This window comes from Bos indicus, chromosome 23 (assembly GCF_029378745.1).
Source record: "Bos indicus isolate NIAB-ARS_2022 breed Sahiwal x Tharparkar chromosome 23, NIAB-ARS_B.indTharparkar_mat_pri_1.0, whole genome shotgun sequence".
In the NCBI taxonomy this organism is placed as follows: domain Eukaryota; kingdom Metazoa; phylum Chordata; class Mammalia; order Artiodactyla; family Bovidae; genus Bos; species Bos indicus.
Genome location: NC_091782.1, coordinates 22,818,424 through 22,839,274, shown reverse-complemented (window position 1 = coordinate 22,839,274; position 20,851 = coordinate 22,818,424).

Genomic DNA, 20,851 nt, shown 5'->3' with positions numbered 1-20,851 from the left:
TGTTTAGAAAATAACTGTGCTCCCTAGTTTAGGCTCTGCTTTGTGTGTGCATGTGTCTGTGTATATGTGTGCACATGTGTTTGTGCACATGAGAGGGAGTGAAAGAGAAAGAGAGTAACAGATTGAAAGAGAAAGACATTAAATATGTGAGAGCATTTTTTAACTTTCCCTTATTTATTCTCCACTCCTATTATATCCAATTCTGTCAAGAAGAGTGAAATGACAGGAACTCATCCCCACGAACCTTTGAAATGGACTGAGGATATTACTCTGCTAAATAAATTAGCAGAGTATAATAATGATAAATTATCATAATAAATTATATTGTTTATTATTAATATATAATATATTAGTATTATATAATAAATAATAAATTAGGTATTTTTGTAGACCTCACTGATGATCACCACTATTTATTTTGCTCTTCCTACTGGGCATAGAGAAAACTATCAGTTCAGTTCAGTTCAGTCTCTCAGTTGTGTCAGACTCTTTGAGACCCCGTGGACCACAGCACACCAGGTCTTCCTGTCTATCACCAACTCCTGGAGCTTACCCCAAATCATGTCCATTGAGTTAGTGATGCCATCCAACCATCTCATCTTCTGTCATCCCCTTCTCCTCCTGCCTTCAATCTTTCCCAGCATCAGGGTCTTTTCAAGTGAGTCAGCTCTTTGCTTCAGGTGACCAAAGTATTGGAGTTTCAGCTTCAATATCAGTCCTTCCAAACACTCAGGACCGATCTCCTTTAGGATGGACTGGTTGAATCTCCTTGCAGTCTAAGGGACTCTCAATAGTCTCCTCCAACACTACAGTGCAAAAGCATCAATTCTTCAGTGTTCAGCTTTCTTTATAGTCCAGCTCTCACATCCATACATGACTACTGGAACAACCATAGACTTGGCTAGATGGACCTTTGTTGGCAAAGTAACGTCTCTGCTTTTTAATATGCTATCTAGGTTGGTCATAATTTTCCTTCCAAGGAGTAAGTGTCTTTTAATTTCATGGCTGCAATCACCATCTGCAGTGATTTTGGAGCCCCCAAAAATAAAGTCTGACACTGTTTCCACTGTTTCCCCATCTATTTCCCATGAAGCTATCGGACCAGAGGCCATGATCTTCGTTTTCTGAATGTTGAGCTTTAAGCCAACTTTTTCACTCTCTTCTCTTTCACTTTCATCAAGAGGCTCTTTAGTTCCTCTTCACTTTCTGCCATAAGGGTGGTGTCATCTGCATATCTGAGGTTACTGATATTTCTCCCGGCAATCTTGATTCCAGCTGTGCTTCCTCCAGCCCAGCATTTCTCATGATATACTCTGCATATAAGTTAAATAAGCAGGGTGACAATATACAGCCTTGACATACTCCTTTTCCTATTTGGAACCAGTCTGTTCCTTGTCTAGTTCTAACTGTTGCTTCCTGACCTGCATACAGATTTCTCAAGATGCAGGTCAGGTGGTCTGGTATTCCCATCTCTTGAAGAATTTTCCACAGTTTGTTGTGATCCACACAGTCAAAGGCTTTGGCATAGTCAGTAAAGCAGAAGTAGATGTTTTTCTGGAACTCTCTTGCTTTTTCGATGATCCAGCGGATGTTGGCAATTTGATCTCTGGTTCTTCTGCCTTTTCTAAAATCAGCCTGAACTTCTGGAAATTCACAGTTCATGTATTGCTGAAGCCTGACTTGGAGAATTTTGAGCATTACTATACTAGAGTGTGAGATGAGTACAATTGTGCGGTAGTTTGAGTATTCTTTGGCACTGCCTTTCTTTGGGATTGGAAGGAAAACTGACTATTCTTTTTAATTAAGCTGATGCATATACAAAACTCAGCATTTAAATAATCATTCTTTTTGTTATGTCAGAATAATTGTTCTGCTTTCTTTTATTATGAAGTAAGTTAGTATACTAACCATGAACAGAGTCTCAGACTGTATATCATACCACTTATGATTCAGTTCTTCGAAATTCAGTGAAATGGAGCTCAGGTTTTAGAGTGTGTGCCATCTGATATAATTATGTAATGCTTTGTTAAATTATAGAACTATAAGCATTAACTTACACCCATTCTGACACTGTAATAGCACTGCCTATCTAATTTATATCAAGTTTAATAATGGCCCCCACGAACAGACTATATCTTGAACTATTATAGTAGAATGTATATACCCAAGCTTTTTATTTCCATTATCAGTGATGGGGTTTTAATGAGATTGACAGATTTAGTCAAATGAAATCTAACTGTATATATTCCTGTCTTCACCTTAGCCAGAAACTCAAAATGCAGGTGTCCTGTCATTTGGAGTCAGAAAGAATTAATAACTATGTGGAAAATCTTTCATTTTTACCTGAAAAATGTCTCCACCGAAAGCTCTATGAATGCTGAATCAGTAGAAGGCCTGGGTTTTAGCATAAATGGAGTAAATTATTTATCAAGCAATGTCATGCCAGGGCATAGTCTTAGTTTTTATCTCCCTCCAGAACATTGTAGAGGCAAGGACTTCGTGCAGGAAGGTTATTTGAGATGTGATCCCAAGAAAAGTGAAAATGAGGAAGAGAAAGAGAGAGAGAGAAGGCAAGAAGTGGTACATTACAAGGTTTCCACTGTAGGTAATGAGTCCTTCATCCTTCCAGGACTGAGAATTGTACAGAACACCATGTAGAATTGTTCACCTGGCCAATAGTAGCCTGTAACATTTATCTTATGTCTGATCCTCAGTTGTTCAAAGATCACTTTTGGGAGCATTAACAACTTTGCACTTCTGGAATTTTCTGGCATATAAGAGCAGCGATATCCCATGGTATCAGAAAAGATCCAGACACAAATGTTTGGCCCCTCAGAGGGGCGAGGCTGAGCTAAACTGACTGCCAACTGGAGAACTTGTTTGCGGCCTCTCTTGCATGGTGCTCTCAGGGCAGTTAGATTCCCTACATGCCTTCTCAGGACTCTCAGAAAGAGTAAACTCAGAGGCCTGGGTGGAATCTGGAACCCCTTAAAGCCTGACCTCAGCAGTACAAGAATATCACTTCTGTCACATACTATTAGTCAAGCATGTCTCTAAGCCGGCCCAGATACAAAGAAATGAAAATTAGACTCAACTTCTTAATGCAAAAACTAGCAAAGAATTTACAGCCATGTTTGACCTACCAGAGTTGTGATGCTAGATCTTGAATTTAGATCAATGTTTTTAATGAGTTTTAAAGAGAGCTGTAAAGTTTTGCTTCACTGCATTAAAATCTCTTTTCTTAAAAGAAAGGAAACTAAATCCCAGTTTACATGCCCACACAGGAGGGAAGGATGACTGGAGACTAAATAAAACACAGAATTCAGAACTAGATGGAATTTCAGTCAAAATTTACCATACTTACTATCACTGAAACTAATTTGCTAAGTTTAGACCTTGAAGTAATTAACATCATATCATGAGTAGCCCTTTTTGACAAGATTCATTATATGAAAACAACTATTCTAACTAAAAGACTTGTAAAACTTTCTAGCAAGAATTTTGTCACATCTAGAGTCACACATTAGCTGATGTTTTAACTATATAAGTTATTGAGTATATGTTTAAAGCTGTTTTGTTTTAAGAAAAGCATCCTTTGCTGAATTAGTTGCAATGGAATCTTTCTATGTCTACAATTTCCCAGTTAACAGTCAACAAAGTCAACCTCTGTAGAAGCAGCATCCTCTCAGGTTTACTGTTGAAGTTGATACTATTTGTAACTTTTAGAGGAAAGTCATAGACTCCTGTCTTCCATTTCCCTTGAGTTATACAGGAATGAACTCAGCATCTGTGTGCTTACTTGGATTGCAATGAGTTCCAGAGGCTGGTGTGTTTGCCTTAGCACTCCCAAAAGCACAACTTGAACAAAGATAACAGTCACAGACTCAGCAGATTGAGTAGAAAACAACTGCATTGGTAACCCTGGGACACTTCTACCCTACCCACTGCCAATTTTCTCTGATGGTTGAATTAACAAGAGAGCAGCTCTCCCTTTATGGATACCAATGGAGAGGTCTGGATTCTCCCTTTCACTCTGATGCTCTGGTCTCAGAGGGCTAGCCATGAAACCACCAACCAAATGCTAAATGAGAAGGATTGAACTCTGAACCCAAGGTCAAGGTTTTAATGCAAAAACAATTTGATTATTGATCCAGGGGATGCTCCCATTCAGTGCTCCTTTTATCCGTTTTAGAGCCTCACCTCACCAGAGGTATCAGTACTGTTCAGCCTTATTTGCCAGCTTGCGTTCTCATGTGAAAGTCTAATACATCACAAGAATTTGTAAAATTTTCTCTTCTCTCTAAATATTCCCCACCAGTCTAAAATGACTACCATGTTAATAATCCTAAAGGAAAATTAAAGTTTTAAAAAGGGAGAAGCACGATAGCCTAGAATTTTGTGTGCTAATTCATAACCTCATGCTCCGTGTCCTAGGTCGTTTCACTAACTCCAGCCCCTCCTAACTGTTACCACTTTCTGGTCTGCTGCCTCATCTTTAACATAAGAGACCCTTCTAAAAACCATCTTCAGAAAGTCATCCTTCATTCCCCAACAAAGATGGTGGTTTCTAGCTTCTCTGGAGCTCCATCATGAAGTATTTGTACATTCCTTGTATCAAGTATTTTTGTCTGTTTTGTAGTATGGACATTTTGAGTTATTCTCCCTTTCTTTACCACTGCATGCACTCTTTGAACAAATGTTTTATTTTAAAGTGACGGTCTTTTTTACTAGATAGTTTCATTTGAAAGATAATCAGTGCCCTTAGTGAGGAATATAAGTAGAATGAAAAACATATATAATGAAATTAAAAGCTGCTCCAAGTTACCTCCATCGAAGCAACAATTAACAGTCTCTTGCTTCTGCACCCAAGAAACTGCACTGCATATACAAATATATGTTTTCATCTTCATATCATTTATATAAAGATAGACTGTCTTCAGTGCCATAGGTTTTTCTTTTCTAGTTAACAATTTATAATCCCTAGTTTCTTTCACACCAGTGCATAGTGAATCATTTAGTTATTTTAAACAGATGTATAATATGTCATTGTATGAATGTATTATAAATTATTTAAACCCTTTCTGTTAACCACATTTATATTCTTTCCTGCCTTTTGTCATTAATTGTAATAAAGTAATAAAAGTAACTTCATACATATTTATGTGCATATGTGAGTACATCTGTAATAAAATTTCCTAGAAGAGATATTTACAGGTAAACATATATTGCCAAATTGCCTTCCAAAGAAAGTGAATCATTTTGCATTAAAGATCCATAATCCCTTATCCATCCTTCATTAAGAATTTTAAAGGAAAAGACAATAGAATGACACATTTGATAGACTGCAAAAAATGTGCAAAAAATTTAAAACTTATCCCACGGTTGTATAGTATATCCTTTTTCCTGCTCTGACTCTGAGATTGTCTATATAACTTTGTGGGGGAAGGGAACATCAGAAATACTGGCAGAAGCAAAGGTCTGAAAAAATTTTTCACCGTGAAGTCCTGATTCTCTTGCTGTTCTTGGAAACCACGGCCCCATGTGAAAAAGCTCATACTAACAAGAGGATGATGAAATAGTGCATGGAAAGAGGCTAGATTTCCCAGCGGAGGCCCTTTCAAACCAACCATGCCCACCACATATAAGTGCAAGTCCAGCAAGAGTTCAGCCATATTACCAAGTCACAGACAACTTCTCTTCTTAAGCAACTCCCAGTTATCATTTATTTAAAATTTATATTACCTTATAGATACATAGACTTCTCTATGATATTTTTCTCAATCCAAATCATTTCAGGGAGTAAGAACGATTTTTTTCAAGTATTTATATTGAACCATAAACTATCTTAGGTAGATCATGAAAACACACACACACACACACACACACAAATATATTTATCTTCTCTCTGTGTAAGTTTCAGTACTCACAAATTCTGAAATACCACTGTGTGACTTTCTTATTTTTAACTAACCTTATGAGGAAAGCTTTATTTTCTCAAAATATCTAAAACTTGTTTTTCTAAATTGGGTAAACACCATTGAATTCACACACATTAGTGAAGTAATGCTCAAAATTCTCCAAACCAGGCTTCACCAGTACGTGAACTGTGAATTTCCAGATGTTCAAGCTGAATTTAGAAAAGGCAGAGGAACCAAGATCAAATTGCCAGCATCCATTGGATTATCAAAAAAGCAAGAGAGTTCCAGAAAAACATCCGTTTCTGTTTTATTGACTATGCCAAAGCCTTTGACTGTGTGGATCACAACAAACTGTGGAAAATTCTTCAAGAGATGGGAATACCAGACCACCTGACCTGCCTCTTGAGAAATCTGTATGCAGGTCAGGAAGCAACAGTTAGAACTGGACATGGAACAACAGACTGGTTCCAAATAGGAAAAAAAGTATGTCAAGGCTGTATATTGTCACCCTATTTATTTAACATACATGCAGAGTATATCATGAGAAACACTGGGCTGGAGGAAGCACAAGCTGGAATCAAGATTGCCAGGAGAAATATCAATAACCTCAGATATGCAGATGACACCACCCTTATGGCAGAAAGTGAAGAGGAACTAAAGAGCCTCTTGATGAAAATGAAAAAGGAGAGTGAAAAAGTTGGCTTAAAATTCAACATACAGAAAACTAAGATCATGGCCTCTGGTCCCATCACTTCATGGCAAATGGATGAGGAAACAGTGGAAACAGTAATAGACTTAATTTTGGGGGGCTCCAAAATCACTGCAGATGGTGACTGCGGCCATAAAATTAAAAGACATTTACTCCTTGGAAGGAAAGTTAGACCAACCTAGACAGCATATTAAAAAGCAGAGACAGTACTGTGCCAAAAAAGGTCCATCTAGTCAAAGCTATCATTTTTCCAGTAGTCATGTATGGATGTGAGAGTTGCACTATAAAGAAAGCTGAGTGCCAAAGAATTGATATTTTTGAACTGTGGTGTTGGAGAAGACTCCTGAGAGTCCCTTGGACTGCAAGGAGATCCAACCAGTCCATCCTAAAGGAAATCAGCCCTGAATACTCATTAGAAGGACTGATGTTGAAGCTGAAGCTCCAATACTTTGGCTACCTGATGCGAAGAACTGACTCATTTGAAAAGACCCTGATGCTGGGAAAGATTGCGGGAAGGAGGAGAAGGGAACGACAGAGGATGAGATGGTTGGATGGCATCATTGACTCGATGGACATGGGTTTGGGTGGACTCCAGGAGTTGGTGATGGACAGAGAAGCCTGGCGTGCTGCGGTTCATGGGGTCGCAAAGACTTGGACACAACTGAGCGACTGAACTGAACTGAACTGAAATAAATAGCACCTGTATTCTTCACCTACTTCTGACAACTTGAGACATTAGGCCAAAGGATCAGGCAGATAGTAACATTGTATACTTCTGCTTCTGTCTGAAATGGAATAACAGGTACTGAATTTGCCTTCCCATCTTAAACTACTATAAAACTTGACAATGTATGAAGGCCATACTGTTCATTCATTGAATATTGAACAGTTAGCATGTGACTCCTGGGATAAGAAAAATAAAATGGATCCTCTGAAATGACCAGCATATTTCCCTGAAGCTATTTTCCAGATTACAGTACAGGCAGAAGAAATACAAGCAGAGTCTTGCAATCTGATAAAGTTGAGGAGATGGAGATGAGAGTTGGAGGGGGCTATAAATTTTAGCAAAAAACAAAACAGAGAAAAGAGAGAGAGAGGTAACTGTTTATAGAAAGAGTTCCAGAAATCTGCAGAAGATTCCCCTTGTGTTTTTGCCCCAGTGCTGATTGACCCCAAATGAAAAGTAACTGCCTAAGTTTGAAAGAAATCTGTGAAAGAAGTATTCAGAATAGTTCATAGACTACTAAAGTGAGAGATGTGCAACTTTTCCTTTCACTTTAAAACTTAGAAGCCATTGTATGGTTATTAGTTGGCCTAATTTCAATATTGCCATGTCTCAGAGAATAGAAAGGCCCAAGGAGACTGAAATAAACTGGGAAGTGACCCACTGATAGAGCAAACAGAACACACACAACATTTATCCATCAAGCTCACTGTCTTATATGGGGATAGTTTGTGATGCCCCAAAACAGTTATGATAGCAACATCAAAGAATACTGATTGCACATTACCATAAAAAATAATAATAAAAAAAACTTGAGATATTGCAAAAATTACCAAAGTGTGACACAGAGACATGAAATGAGCAAATGCTGTTAGACAAATGGCCTCAGCAGGCTTTTTTGAAAAAATTATTTATTTTTTTAATCGAAGGATAATTGCTTTACAGAATTTTATTGTTTTCTATCAAACATCAACATGAATCAGCAGGCTTTCTTAATGTGCACTGCCACAAACTTTCAATTTGTTAAAAAAAGGAGTATCTCCAAAGCACAATAATGATATAACGTGCAATAAAATGAGGTATGCTTGTATCTTATGCTGTTTTATGTTTCTCTGCTCTCCTAGATCCTAAACCTCTCTGCCTTTCTTTTCTAACTATTAAACTTTTGTAATGTGGCTTAGGTTACATAATTTTTTACTTCCCTAGAAATATCTTCATCTCTTCTTTCTTCTCACTTGTTGTAGCTTTGTCTGCACATTGAACTAAGAAATCGACACTAATTTTGGCACCTGTTAAATAACTTAAAGTGTTCCAAAATGAAAACAAAAGATTAACATCACTCTTTATCAACATTTTCCAAAGAACTTTGGAAGAAATGTAAGTTGAATGACGCAGTAACTTTAAAGATGTATGTAAATTATTTATATATAATACACCCAGCAGAATCATGAAGACACCTAGTCTCGATTTGAATCGTACCCTCAGAGTTCACCCAAGCAAAACCATCTTCTCCAAAAGAGTTCTGAACCAACAACAAGCCCAAAATGGAAGAACTTTTTAAGGTAGCCTAAACCTTACAGAAAGCTGAAAGTACTTAACCAGGTACAGAAATCAAAGTGGTATCATCTTAGATGATTTGTCCCAACAAGCTGGCAAGAGAGCTCTTAGAAATTCATTTTGTAGCCACTTAATGCTCTGACATTTTCTATTTTGCTTTTGCAAAACACTGAAGTTGTTTTTCTTTTTTCCTCTTCAGAGCTAAAGAAGTGTGAAATGCTAGTTTGGAGAATTGCTGAGAACAGCCCAATAGCCCTGCCAAATGAACATCTTGGGGAATATAACTTCTGTTCATTAGAGCAAGGCTTGCTGTTAGGAAGCCTGCTCACCTGCTGGAGGAGGAGAGAGTATTAGGCAGGCAGATGTTAGTGCTTCTTCAAGTGGCAAATGCAACAGCCAATTCTAAGGGCTGGAGCATTAGCTAAAGAATGGTCTTGAAGGACAATGAACTTGTTGACCTACTTTGGAGTTTTTTGATGTTCTCAAGGCTTAAGCCTTTTTTCTGTGAGGTGAAAAGGGGAAAAAAAGTCATGTCTAGTATTTTTCCATACATGTGAACCAGCAAATGTGTTTTTTCTATCAATATTATTTTACTCCTTGTCTTTCCCATTTCCAATTTCACCCCTTTTGAAATTATTTTAATGTATTTATTAATAACAGAGGGTCTTTCTTGAGTCTTCACTCTCATAGGGACTGGAATTTTTAGCATTGTCAAACATTTGAGAATTATTTTAAGAGAAAGTTAGTGGTAGTGACACTTGCATTTTAGCTATGGTGTTGCCTAAGAAGAAGAAGATATTTCAAGTTACTGTACCTCAACTTGTTTTGTAATCAGCCTTAATCAATAAAATCTGGAATCCCACCATGATATTTATTTATTTATTCAACAATTTTTTTAGTCTGTTACAAAAATTAACAGTGTTCTAAGCACCAAAAATTTATTCACTGGGCAAATAGGGGAAAGGACTAGAGAGATAAGAAGCATAAAAAAATAATGATATTATATAGTTCAATAGGAAGTGATAAATTTTAAAGTAAAATAGAGAATTTGAAAGAATTGTGGGAAAGTTTCCAGTAGTAAATGCATGGACACCCTAGGTAGGACTGATGTAAGGAAAGATTTGAAAGAGCAGAAGCGACAAGTCCCATGGATTTCTGAGCAAAAGACATTTCAAGCAGAGAACAGAAGTGCAAAGCTCCATGACTGAAATGTTCCTGGTAAGCTCAAGAAGCAGTCAAGTAGAACAGAGCAAGATGTAAAATAATTGCAACAAATTATGTCAAGATGCAATCCCATTATTGTGATTCCACATTTAATTGGAAGAAAGTGGCATGCCATTAGAGGTTTTTGAGGAGGGATATGACATAAATTTTAATGGCATGTTTTCAAAATAGACTCTATGGAGACAAGAGAGGGATTAGGAAGGTCAGCTGACAATTTGTCACAATAATTAATGACATAGATGATGGTGCTTGGAAGTATGGTGATTAGTTAATCATTCTGGATATATTTGAAAGGTAGAGTTAATGAATAATAAAGAGAATTTAGCATGTGGACCAAAGAAAGGAAAGCTTTTGGCTAGGGTACTGTAGGGTGGAGTTGCTAGAAATTAAAATAGGAAGTTATAAATAAAACAGTATCAAGGAATAAGATGACAAGGCTTGGTTTTAAACACATTAAGTTTGAGATGTCTAGATGTCTCCAGAATTTCTATTAGAAACAAGTGGAGATAACATCAGATAGGCAGTTGGATTTAGAAAGTATAGATTCAGAAGAGAATTTCACCAAGACTGATGAAATAAACTTGTAACTCATCAGCAAGAGATAAAATTTATGGAGATTAAACAGGTCCCCAAAGGGGCTATAATTGAAAACTGGAGAGAAGTAGTTCAAAAACTGAATCTTAAGGGTCTTCAGTCTTAACAGAGATCGAGGCCATAGATCAGATGGATAGGAAGGAAATGAAGAGACTATGGCTATTTAGAACTCAGGTAACAAACGTGCTTACTGATGGAAGGAATACTCAAAGGTGTTAAAGGTTGTGTTTAGGCCAAACAGATGAGGACTGAAAATTGACTCCGATTCAGTAGTGGGAAATACTGGTGAGCTGGAATAAACAAAAAGTCCCACATCGCTATGCAAGTCTTTTATATGCTTATAGGTGTTCTTTCATGATAAGTACAAAAAAATGTAGCAGTATTTTTGGGAATGTATTTTATTGCTATGACTAATTGCTGAAAAAGATCTTTTATTTCAATTAGACTATTGATGTATTCTATGTTCAAGAGGATAAAAATACTGTACTTCACACAAAGACATGGGCTTGAATCTTCATCCTTAAATGTATTAGTTTAGTCAAATAAATTATTTAACCATCTAGAGACCCAGTTTTAACTGTGAATGAAAATAGTAATACCCAGTTTATGGGGCTGCTATAAAAAAACTAGGTGTATACCTTTCACAGATTTAGCAAATATTAAAGTAATCTATAGTAAACCAAACTGATCACATAGATCACAGCCTTGTCTAACTCAAAGAAACTCTCAGTCATGCCATGTAGGGCCACCCAAGACGGACAGGTCATGGTGAAGAGTTCTGACAAAACGTGTTCCACTGGAGAAAGGAATGGCAAACTACTCCAGTATTCTTGCCTTAAGAACCTCATGAACAATATGAAAAGGCAAAAAGATATGACACTGAAAGATGAATTCTCCAGGTCGATAGGTGCCCAATATGTTCTTGGAGAAGAGTGGAGAAATAACTCCTGAAAGAATGAAGAGGCAGAGCCAAAGTGAAAACAATGCCCAGCTGTGGATGTGACTGGTGATGGAAGTAAAGTCCAATGCTGTAGAAAAATACATTGTATAGGAACCTGGAATGTCAGGTCCAAGAAACAAGGTAAATTGGAAGTGGTCAAACAGGAGATGGCAAGAGTGAACATCGACATTTTAGGAATCAGTGAACTAAAATGGACCAGAATGGGCAGATTTAACTCAGATGACCATTATATCTACTACTGTGAGCAAGAATCCCTTAGAAGAAATGGAGTTGCCATCATAGTCAACAAAGAGTCCAAAATGCAGTGTTACGGTGCAATCTTTAAAATGACACAATGATCGTTGTTTATTTCCAAGAAACCACCCAATATACAGCAATCCAAATCAATGCCCCAACAACTAACGCTGAAGAAGCTGAACTTGAATGGTTCTATGATGACCTACAGGACTTTCTAGAACTGACTCCAAAACAGATGTTCTTTTCATCATAAGAGACTGGAATGCAAAAGTAGGAAGTCAAGAGATACGTGGAGTAACAGGCAAGTTTGGCCTTGGAGTACAAAATGAAACAGGGCAAAGGCTAACAGAGTTTTGCAAAGAGAACACACCCTCTTCCAACAACACAGGAGAAAACTGCACACGTGGACATCACCACAAGATCAAAAATGAAATCAGATTGATTATATTCTTTGCAGCCAAAGATGGAGAAGCTCTACACAGTCCACAAAAACAAGACCAGGAGCTGAATGTGGCTCAGATCATGAACTCCTTATTGCCAAATTCAGACTTATATTGAAGGAAGTAGGGAAAACCACTAGTCTATTCAAATATGACCTAAACTAAATCCCTTACAGTTATACAGTGGAAGGGACAAATAGTTTTGAGGGGTTAAATCTGATAGACAGAGTGCCTGAAGAACTACGGATGAAGGTTCATGGCAATGTACAGGAGGCGGTGACCAAGACCATCCCCAAGAAAAAGAAGTGCAAAAAGGCAAAATGGTTGTCAGAGGAGGCCTTACAAATAGTTGAGAAAAGAAGAGAAGCTAAAGGCAAAGGAGAAAATGAAAGATATTCCCATTTGAATGCAGAGTTCCAAAGAATTCCAAGGAGAGGTAAGAAAGCCTTCTTTAGTAATGAATACAAAGAACTGGAGGAAAACAATAGAATTGGAAAGACTAGAGAATGCTTCAAGAAAATTAGAGATACCAAGGGAATATTTCATGCAAAGATGGGCACAATAAAGGACAGAAATGGTATGGACCTACTAGAAGCAGAAGATATTAAGAAGATGTAGCAAGAATACACAGAAGAATTATACAAAAAAGATCTTCATGACAAGATAACCACGATGGTAGTTATCTGCCACTCACCTAGTGCCAGACATCTTGGAATGCAAAATCAAGTGGGTCTTAGGAAGCATCACTATGAAAAAAGCTAGTGGAGGTGATGTAATTCAGCTGAGTTGTATCAAATCCTAAAAGATGATGCTGTGAAAGTGCTGGACTCAATATGCCAGCAAATTTGGCAAACTCACCAGTGGACACTGGACTGGAAAAGGTCAGCTTTTATTTCAATCCCAAAGAAAGGCAACGTCAAAGAATGTTTAAACTATTTGCACAATTGCACTCATCTCACACCCTAGCAGAATAATGCTCAAAATTCTCCAAGCTAGGTTCCAATAGTACAGGAACTGAGAACTTCCAGATGTTCAAGCTGGATTTAGAAAAGACACAGGAATCAGAGTCAAATTACCATCTGTTGCATCATAGAAAAAGCAAATAATTCCAGGAAAACATCTGCTTCTTCTTCATTGACTATGCCAAAGCCTTTGACTGTGTGGATCACAACAAACTGTGGAAAATTCTTCAAGAGATGGGAATACCAGGCCACCTTACTTCCCTCCTGAGAAACCTGTCTGCAGGTCAAGAAGCAACAGTTAGAACTGGACATGGAACAACAGACTGGTTCCAAATTGGGAAAGGAGTATGTCAAGGCTATATATTGTCACCCTGCTTATTTAACTTCTATGCAGAGTACATCATGCCAAATGCTGGGCTGGATGAAGCATAAGCTGGAATCAAGATTGCTGGGAGAAATACCAATAACCTCAGATAGGCAGATGATAGCACCCTTATGGCAGAAATCAAAGAAGAACTAAAGAGCGTCTTAATGAAAGTGAAAGAGGAGAGTGAAAAAGTTGCTGTAAAACTGAACGTGCAGAAAACTAGGATCATGGCATCTGGTCCCATCACTTCATGGCAAATAAATGGGGAAACAATGGAAACAGTGACATATTTCATTTTCCTGGGCACCAAAATCACTGCAGATGGTGATTACAGCCATGAAATTAAAAGATGCTTGCTCCTTGGAAGGAAAGTTATGACCAACCTAGACAGCGTATTAAAAAGCAGAGACATTATTTGCCAACAAAGGTCCATCTAGTCAAGGCTATGGTTTTTCCTGTGGTCATGTATGGATGTGAGAGTTGGACTGTGAAGAAGGCTGAGTGCCAAAGAATTGATGCTTTTGAACTGTGGTGTTGGAGAAGACTCTTGAGAGTCCCTTGGACTGCAAGGAGATCCAACCAGTCCATCCTAAAGGAAATCAGTCCTGGGTGTTCTTTGGAGGGACTGCTGTTCAAGCTGAAACTCCAATACTTTGGCCACCTGATTCAGAGAGCTGACTCATTTGAAAAGACCTTCATGCTGGGAAAGATTGAAGCCTGGAGGAGAAGGGGACGACAGAGGATGAGATGGTTGGATGGCATCACCGACACAATGGACATGGGTTTGGGTGGACTTTGGGAGTTGGTGATGGACAGGGTGGCCTGGCGTGCTTCAGTTCATGGGGTCACAGAGTTGGACACAACTGAGCGACTGAACTGAACTGAACTGAACTACATTGATAAAGAAACTGAAGCTTAGGCAAGGTAAGATACATATTCGTTACAATGATTCCAAAGTTAAGTGGTGAATTCAATATTTGATTCCTTTTCTCCCTTAATTTCATAATTTTCATACTATTCATGGGGTTCTCAAGGCAAGAATGCTGAAGTGGTTTATTTTCTTGGGCTCCAAAATCACTACAGATAGTGACTGTAACCATGAAATTAAAAAATGCCTGCTCCTTGGAAGAGAAGCTATGACAAACCTAGACAGCATATTAAAAGGCAGAGACATTACTTTGCCAACAAAAGTCTGTCCAGTCAAAGCCATGGTTTTTCCAGCAGTAATATATGGATGCGAAAGCTGCTCATTGAAGAAGGCTGAGAGCTAAAGAATTGATGCTTTTGAACTGTGGTGTTGGAGAAGACTCCTGAGAGCCTCTTGGACTGCAAAGAGATCAAACCAGTCAATCCTAAAGGAAATCAATAATGAATATTCATTAGAAGGACTGATGCTGAAGCTGCAATACTTTGGTCACCTAATGTGAAGAGACGGCTCATTGAAAAGACCCTGATGTAGGGAAAGATTGAAGGCAGGAGGAGAAGGGGATGACAGAGGACAAGATGGTTGAATGGCATCACCAGATGGATGGACATGATTTTGATCAAGGTCTGGGAGTTGGTGATGGACAGGGAAGCCTGGCATGCTGCAGTCCATGGGGTCACAAGAAGTCAGACACGACTGAGCTACTGAACAACAACTCACTTAATTTCACTCATTGATAATGTCAAAAGACCCAATAAACACTATGTATCTATTAGGCTATGGGATTTTTAACTGTTCGTGTATGTTTAAAATACAAATTTTTGAATGTGCTACCTGTCTGAATTTTTTTCCAACCTCTACCTGAGTTAAAATTCAAACAGGATCAATTGTTTTCTTTTAAAAACATTTTTAGACATAGAGACTGATCATGACAAATATAGAGATACAGATAGGTGATCTAAATATAACTAGAAAAAAGGCAGATTGCACTACTAATAAATCCCTTTGATTAATTATGTATAAACAGAAAAAATGGAGCAATAATGTATAAGACTAGAAAAGAATAAGCAATAAGCTAGAGTATTAGCAGGAGCACTATAGGAATTAAGAATGTTAAGTAAGGGATGCAGTATTTAGGGAATAAGATGTAACTGAGTGAAGCAATTTAGCCTTAAATAATAATTTGAGTGATGACCAATTTAACGTCCCAAGTGAAAACACCACAGGAATAAGGTTGGTTGCTCTCTGAACTGAATCCTACATTACATAAAATACAAGCCTCTGTTGACTTCAAGATTCCAGAAATTTCCAACATCTGAAAACACATCAACTCTTCATGTCCAAGTAGCTATTTTTATTCAATATTTGCTATCATGGAAGTAACCCAAAGGATATTGAGTATTATTTGATAGTTGAGAAAGATTATAACATCACTAATTACAGCTCTAATCCAGTTATTTTATTTAAATAAGAAGTGTGTACACTTTTTATGATGACATTTATTTATGAAAATAAGAGCAGAGTGAAAGTGAAAACTGTTAGGATGCTGTAGTCCAAGTCTTGTAGGAAACTAGAATATGTTAGAGAGCATAATGTAGAGCTTAAAAATTCAACTTGTGCAAGATATCCAAAACCAGTCTCACAGCAGAGAAATATAGCTTTAGATGCCAGCAAAATATTTAATTAAAATAAACTGGCTATATGTTTAATCACATGAGAGTTGGACTGTGAAGAAAGCTGAGCGCTGAAGAATTGATGCTTTTAAACTGTGGTGTTGAAGACTCTTGAGAGTTCCTTGGACTGCAAGGAGATCCAACCAGTCCATTCTGAAGGAGATCAGCCCTGGGTTTTCTTTGAAAGGAATGATGCTAAAGCTGAAACTCCAGTACTTTGGCCACCTCATGCAAAGAGTTGACTCACTGGAAAAGACTCTGATGCTGGGAGGGATTGGGGGCAGGAGGAGAAGGGAATGACAGAGGATGAGATGGCTGGATGGCATCACTGACTCAATGGATGTGAGTCTGAGCAAACTCTGGGAGTTGGTGATGGACAGGGAGGCCTGGCGTGCTGTGATTCATGGGGTCGCAAACAGTCAGACACAGCTGAGCAACTGAACTGAACTGAAGTTCTTCTAAAAACTTCTCTTTTTCTATTTTCAAGATAATCTCCTAGATCCATTCTTTTTTTTTTTTTTTAATTGGAGTGTAGTTGCTTTACCATGTTGTATTTCTGCTGTACAGCAAAGTGAATCAGCTGTATGTTTACAGATACTCCATCTTTTTTAGATATCCTTTCCATTTAGGTCACCACAGAGCACTGAGTAGAGTTCCCCTGTGCTATACAATATGTTTTCCCTAGTTATCAATTTTATGGTTTCTTTACTATAGGAAAATTTTACGAAACCTGCAAGTTGAATGTTTTAAGGAGTATGTTGTTGTTGTTTAGTCACTAAGTTGTGTCCAACTCTTTGCAAACCCATGAATTGTAGCCCACCAGGCTCCTCTGTCCATGGGATTTTCCAGAAAGACTACTGGAGTGGGTTGCCATTTTCTTCTTCAGGGGATCTTTCTGACCCAGGGATTGAACCTGTGTCTCCTGAATTGGCGAGCTTTTAAAGAATATACTGTTCATCAGATTTGTGTGAGTTTCTAGGTGTGTCTCCTGAATGCTACATCACTCACTGGATTACAAGTGGAAATCACTGAGTTAGCAGCTGTACTGATGGTGAATGGCAATGGTAATGGTAGAAATACTAATACTTGTAATTATAGTCTACAAGCCAGACACTGTTTTAAAATCTTAACATTTCTTAATTCATGCTGCCCTTGCAAACAACCCTATGATATGTGAACTCTAGTATTTTTGTTTGTTTGAAGAAACTGAAGCATACATAATGAATAATTTGTCTAGGTTCTCATCACTTGTTAGTGAAAGAACTGGGTTTCAAATCTTGGTTCTCAAGATCCTAGTCTCATATATTTTACATTGGAATATGAATTGCTATAAATTTATTTTAAAAAATATATTTTGTACCTTCAAATGGGCTCAGTTCCATCAATAAGTATGCATTGTAGGGACAGGTCTGGGCTTCCTCAGTGGCTCAGTGGTAAAGAAACTGCCTGCAATGCAGGAGACACAGGAGACACGGATTTGATCCTTGGGTCGGGTAGTTCTCTGGAGGAGGGCATGGCAACCCACTCTAGTATTCTTGCCTGGAGAATCCCATGGACAGAGGACCCTGGTGGGCTACAGTCCGTAGAGTTGCAAAGAGTCGGACACAACAAGCAACTGAGCACGCACAAATAGGGACATGACCAATTAAAAAAAAAAAAAAAATTTGCACCGATCCGCAAATCACTACCAACATTTTTCTGACCGTTAGCATATTTTTATTAATCATGTGGTCTAATAAAGAGGCAAAATCTCTAGGTACATAATCAGGTAAAGCTCATGTGGTCACCTTGATGTGATTAACATAATATACAGATAATTTTTCAATTTGTAATTGTGATGAATTATATTAGCATTTGGGGGACTGAGTAATTTCTTTTTTTTTTCTCCTAGAACAAGTCTTATGTGTTAGCAGAACAATATTTTTGTCACATCGTTTGATTCTATTTGCTGTGATTTTATTCAGATTTTTCTTCTTTTACAGTAATTCTAATCAAGGCTATGGTTTTTCCAGTGGTCACGTATGGATATGAGAGTTGGACTGTGAAGAAAGCTGAGCACCAAAGAATTGATGCTTTTGAACTGTGGTGTTGGAGAAGACTCTTGAGAGTCCCTTGGACTGCAAGGAGATCCAACCAGTCCATTCTGAAGGAGATCAGCCCTGGGATTTCTTTGGAAGGAATGATGCTAAAGCTGAAACTCCAGTACTTTGGCCACCTCATGCAAAAGTTGACTCATTGGAAAAGACTCTGATGCTGGGAGGGATTGGGGGCAGGAGGAGAAGGGGACGACAGAGGATGAGATGGCTGGATGGCATCACTGACTCAATGGACGTGAGTCTGAGTGAACTCCAGGAGTTGGTGATGGACAGGGAGGCCTGGCGTGCTGCGATTCATGGGGTTGCAAAGAGTCGGACATGACTGAGTGACTGAACTGAACTGAACTGAACTGAATAGTAATTTTTTATTGTGAACTTATTATATGACATTATCAGATTTTGTATCGTGTATTCTAGTTTTATAATATGATTTAAAATGTACTTATTTTCTGTAATAAAAATATACATTCTTTAAAATCAGGTGGAACTCATATATGACCATTCTGATTCTAGTGTTTTCTTTTATCTTTTACAATAAAGATCTTTAATCATCTTTATATTCCCCTATGAAATAACCGAAATTTTTTGTTTGCTACTTGTTCTAGGGTTTAACATTATGTTAATTCACATCTTTGCTAGAAAGATAATCCACTTTTTTAGTGTTTCAAATTTGCTGCTATAGAGTTGCAAGTAGCACTAATTTGCTTTTTCAATGTCTCTTTGCATGCATAATGTTATTTTGCTCTTTTAAAACATTTTTAAAAATTGAGAAATATTCATTCATCCTTACCAATGATCTAAAAACAGTTTGACAAAATTCAGCCTGTTAGTCTAAGTAACACATGAGTAGATAGAATTAGAATGTTTAACATATTCATAAATGCAATTTAGTAGATGTAATGACGTCTATTTAAAAACAACTGCAAATATTTCAAAATCCAAAGAAATATTATTTCAGGAAAAATTAAAAGTTAAGTTTATCATTACACACTGTTGTTACTTAACATTGCACTGGAGTTTTCAGTGAGAACACTAAAGTAAACATCTGGAACATACAAGAAACAATAGTTAGCTATCTTTGAATTGATCAAATGATGGTATATGTAGAAAACCCAACAGAACTTGTCAAACGCATTTTTTTATCTATCTGTATATTTATCTGCCTATGTATCAATGAGTGAATGTTTTACAATGGAAATTGCAAAGCATTCTAGTCATAAAATGGACAATTATAAAATAAGCAATATTGAATTTAACAAGAAAGGCATTCAATTTACATCAAGAATATAAGAGTTTATTTCAAGGAACCTAGAACAAGAAATGAGTTAAATGGAAAGTTAATATGCTCTCAGGTTCTAAGACCTAAAACACAACTTTGAAGAGCCAATTCTAATATAATAAAATTATAAATCCATCAGAGTTTCCAAAATTATTTTAATGCAATTCCTAATTTATCCAAAGCCAAATGGGTTATTTTTTTGCTGTGAAATGATTTAAAGTTCATATAGAAAAACTTTCCAAGAAAAGCACAGAAATGTATAAAAATGGAGACTATGTGTGTGAACTTATTTATTTACTATAAAAACAAACATTAAAGCTATGAAAATTAAATTGACATGGTATTAGCCTAGAAGTACAAGGGAAAAATTGAAATAAGATTTCAGGAATAGATTATGTGTATGCGACAGTAATCCATGTTAAGGAGGTCATTTTAATTTAGTCAGGAAAGGAACAATTATTATTATGACATAATTGGCTATGTGTACAGAAGAAAACAGAGTCAGAACCTGTACCAGATAGAAATGTTTTTGGACACAAATACAGAAAAACCTCATATGTAGTTGTTAATCTGAATCATGTAGCAAGAGGTTTAATGTCAGTAGTACAGGCTGGAGCAGATGCTTTGGAATGTCATAGAAACACAGTCTCCTAGCTTTCTGTTCTTCCAAGTTTGCTAGGGAAATTTACATGAGTATATTCATGGTTACAAAATGGCTACTGCAACTCTAGGCATCCAGGCATGATAAGAGAGCACACAAAACTATAAACGTCTTTCCCCTAGCTAGGTCTTGCCATTTTTGTAAAGGTAGCTGTGCCTTCCTAGTTGTGTGCTTGAATCTGTTTGGTCAGAAGTTGAGTTTTCTGGTTTCAAGGAAATTTGCTAAAATATTCTATGCTGCGCTTTCCAGCCACTATTATGAAAATAAGCCTTGAGGAAAGCAGTTGAGCAAGGAAGATGAATAAGAAAACTTTCAGACTCTGAAACTAGTAATATCACTAATTTATCTCACGGTCAAAATAATATATTCCAGATATGAAGTGAAAATGAAAGTCACTCAGTCGTGTCTGACTCTTTGCAACCCCATGGACTATACAGTCTATGGAATTCTCCAGGCCAGAATACTGAAGTGGGTAGCCTTTCCCTTCTCCAGGAGATCTTCCCAACCCAAGGATCAAACCCAGG